Source organism: Pinus tabuliformis, chromosome 1_2 (genome assembly GCF_031772625.1).
Source record: "Pinus tabuliformis cultivar Carrire ecotype Pingquan chromosome 1_2, CPIR1, whole genome shotgun sequence".
In the NCBI taxonomy this organism is placed as follows: domain Eukaryota; kingdom Viridiplantae; phylum Streptophyta; class Pinopsida; order Pinales; family Pinaceae; genus Pinus; species Pinus tabuliformis.
This window is the reverse complement of record NC_142298.1, coordinates 909,663,101-909,667,174: the sequence shown is the minus strand read 5'-3', so window position 1 is coordinate 909,667,174 and position 4,074 is coordinate 909,663,101. Positions and strand designations below refer to the sequence as shown.

Sequence of the window (4,074 nt, the reverse complement as noted above, 5' to 3'; positions counted from 1 at the left end):
TTATAACCAGTTTCTTAAGAAACCATGAATCCTTTCTAGCCTTGACATCTCCGTGACCAACAAGATATACAACTCCTGATAATTCAGAACACTTCCATAGTTCCAAATGTACATCACAAGAAGGATGCAGGTGGAAAAAACCATTTATCCAACCATTTTCCTCCACTTTCATCAAAACTGTAGAAAAATAAATCAGCTCAATTGATCCAAATAGAACAGGCAATCCAATCACAAGGAATATATTTTTTGCCCATATAAGAACCATGACAAGAGTCACTAGGCTTGTAGTCACCATCATCATCCCTACCTTTGCAATGCCATATGCATTTGATATCTCAGCCGTGCTCCTAAAACAATCACATAACAAGACACACATTATCATTAGAACCCATTTGATGACAAGAATGCAGATCTGACCCATGAACCGTCGGGATGTGTGAATTATTTTCAATCTGGGAAAGCATCCTAGGGCCATGGAAATTTTAATAGATGAAATTGTTGCCGAGATTATTGCCTAGCTTGCAATCATGGCAACAACACTAGCTATCATGAAGACTGGCCAGATAAAACCATCTGGAATTGAAGCATAGAATACCTTCTCCACCACAGAGGGATGCTTCATAAGATATGCAACTTGATCCATGTAAGCTAATAGTAGGCATGGGAATACTACACATGTGAAGGCTATTTGGATGGATCTTACTGAGAAGTGACCCAAATCAGCAAACATAGCTTCAGCTCCTATTATGCACAACACGCAACCTCCTAGGGACATCCATGCTTTGATAGTGTTCCTCTTGAACAAGTAATAGATATAAACAGGATTGAATGGCCTTAAAATTGTCATGTCATGTTAAGTAATATTGTAAAGTCCAATAGAACCAATAGAGAAAAACCATATCATGAGTGTCGGAGAAAATTTCATGCCTACTTTCCTTGTACCAAACTGTTTTATGCTGAACAAGATCACCAGGAATATGATTGAGACAATGACCATTGTGTCTTTCGTAAAGCTAGATATTTCATCTTGCAGGCCACTCACAACAGAGATGACTGATATTGCAGGTGTAAGTATGCCATCCCCAATTACCATGGAAGTACCCATGAGAAACAAGAGTAGCAATAGGGTCTTCAATTTTGTACTTCTCTGAAGGCTTTCTTTGATTCTTAATCATCTTTCCAGTTCCAGGGTGGGCAACTTGAGCTTGAAACTAGAATTTTTTTCATCTGATGGTTGCTGGTTGGGGAGCAAATTGACCTTTGCATATATGCAAACCAAAGAGTAGAAGGAAAATGTCCCCCCTTCACCATTGTCATTGGCTTTGAGCATAATGAACACATATTTAGCCAAAGGGACGAGGGCTATTGTGTACATCACTAAAGCTAATGCACCCAAAATGTCTTCCTCTCCTTTGGTACGAGCTTGGATGAATACACCAGTGAAAACATACAAGGGGTTGGTACCCATATCACCATAGACCACTCCAAGTGTTCGGAATGCCAAGCCGAGCGTTCGTCCTAATGAAAGGTCCTTATCATGGCCCTTATGAACACCAGGCACCTCCATGGCCTCCACATCAAAGGAATCCACTCACTTGGTCTTCAGAACGAGCCCACGCCTCATTTTGTGTCCTGTCTGATCATCTTCAACAAACCACCTTGGGGATTCCCCTTCCATTTCACTGCCATCAACCCACTTGGACTCTGATGACAACAAAGACATTGAGCCCTCACTGATCCCATCCCTGTCTTTCTCATCCAAGACATTGTTATGATAATGGGGTTGACAATGACAAGAATGATACTCAAAAGAGAAATCAATAAAAACTTAGGAGAATCCCCACAACTGTTTATAAAAAAAGCACAAGTTTATCATCGAGAGAAGCAATTTCTGCATTCAAAGACCAAAATCCTCAAGCTCATAATTTTATCATCCATAGAAATAACTCCTGCATTCAAATCCCATAATCCAGAAAAAGAAAGAGCTCAATCTCTTCAATCCACATCATAACATCGCATCCCACATCTAGATTTCCATTGAAATCCTGAAAATCCTCATACCCAAATGATTTTTTCCAATGATTTCTATGAATACATTACCATCCTTCGATTAGAGCGTTTTTCTTATCTCATCAAAAAAATTCTCCGAGGTCACGTTAATACCAATAAAATTATACAGAGCGATAACCCGAAGTTATGAAACAAAATTGACACACTCGAATCTCGGCTGAAGCAATATATGTTATAAAGATGATAAGCTTGTGGAAGATGTTCATTGTAGTTTTGTTGGATTATTGAATATTAAATCATAAATAGTTTAAATTGATTTAGGTGATAATGGCTTCATCGTAGACCATGTTAAAACATTAATACTAAATCATAGATAAAATTTTAACCTTTTTTATATAGCATTAATTGTGTAACAATTTACAGTGTTAATTGTTTATTTACTTATAAATTAAAAAAATATAAATTATCTATAAATTAATAAAATATAAGTGATGGATTTAGGTACTAGGAAATATCTGCAAATAAATTAGCTCCTCTATGAGTATGTTAATTTTTTAAGTTAGATTACAAATATAAAATTTAAAAGTATATAGTATTTGTTTATGAATTTTTCTTACTAATTTTTTTTTGTTTTTGTTTTGTTTTGGTTTTTTGTTTTTTTGTTTTTTTGTTTTTTTTTTTTGTTTTTTTGTTTAAGTTAAATTACAAATACAAAATTTAAAAGTATATAATATTTGTTTTATGAATTTTTTTTACAAATTTTGTTTTTGTTTTTACTTGTTTATTTATTTATTTTTTATTCTCTACATTGGATTATTTTTCTATGCTCTCTCCATGTGATTTTTTCTCACTAGTTAACAAACATGGTATTAAAAACTCACAATGATGGGATAATGTGTTCTATCATATCTCAAACTATTCCCTCGCCATAAACACTCTTGAATGATCATTTTCATGGTATTAAAAACTCACAATGATGGGATAGTGTGTGCTACCATATCTCAAACTATTCCCGCACTTTTTAGATGTAAACACTCTTAAAATTATCATTTTCGATTTTTTTTATTACTATATGAATAAACCATTAAAATGTTATGAATAAGATATATGAAATAAAAACTCTTAATTTCTTTTTTATTATTATGTAAAGCCAAATTATGTTGAATTGTCAAAATTTAGACTTTAAAATTGTTAATATTTTTTTATTATATAAAGCTAACCTCTCCTAACCCAAAACATCACTTAAATCAATCTCTTATATCATAAAATATTCTAAAAAGTGAGATTTTATATTCTTTTCAACTTTAGTATTTTGTCAAATATTAAGAAATGCGAAACATAATATATATGTTAAAGAAGAAACATATTATATATCTTCAAGAAGAAACATATAATGGTAATGCAAAGTTTTAAAAGGTATGCGATCCTTGGGCTTATTGGACAGTATATAAAAAATTTCACACCTTTTTATGAGATATGGGAGGAAAACATGTTAAAGATTTTTAATGAATATAAAATTTCCAAAATGATGCTAGTTACGTGTGATTATTTTTTCATTTTTTGTGATTATGAAAAATGAAACTCAATGTTTTTTCATTAGTGCACACATATTTCATTATATAATTGCATATAGAAAAATCATTCCAGAGCCGATAACAATAAAAGTGAAGAATTTATGGTCCAACGTTATATTTAAGGGAGATGTTTAAGGATGATGTTTGAATTTTGTTTTGCATTTTAAGACATTTGGAGGAAATATTAGGAAGGACTTTGCGAAAGGATTGTCCTTGATTTTCGAAAATGGAGTTGTTCCTTTCCAGCCATATGCCCCAAGTGACCATTAAAGGGAGAGCTCATATGTTTTTTGGATGTTTTCTTTATAGCCATTTTTTTACACATATCCATATAGTCCCCATTCCATTGATGTGAGTTACCAATATACTTCTGAATTTCAAGCCATACTCTGATAGTGAAGGGGAAATTTATGAAGAGATGTGGGATGTCCTCAAGCAAAGTGGGCATCTACTGGGCATAAAGAAAAACCTTTTTTGTAAGATATCCCAT

General features: G+C 33.1%; 1 pseudogene; it reads right to left on the bottom strand.

Annotated features, from left to right (window-relative positions):
* Nucleotides 1-1,723, bottom strand: LOC149208902 (putative potassium transporter 12 pseudogene; annotated as a pseudogene).
* Nucleotides 1,724-4,074: the final 2,351 nt, after the last annotated feature.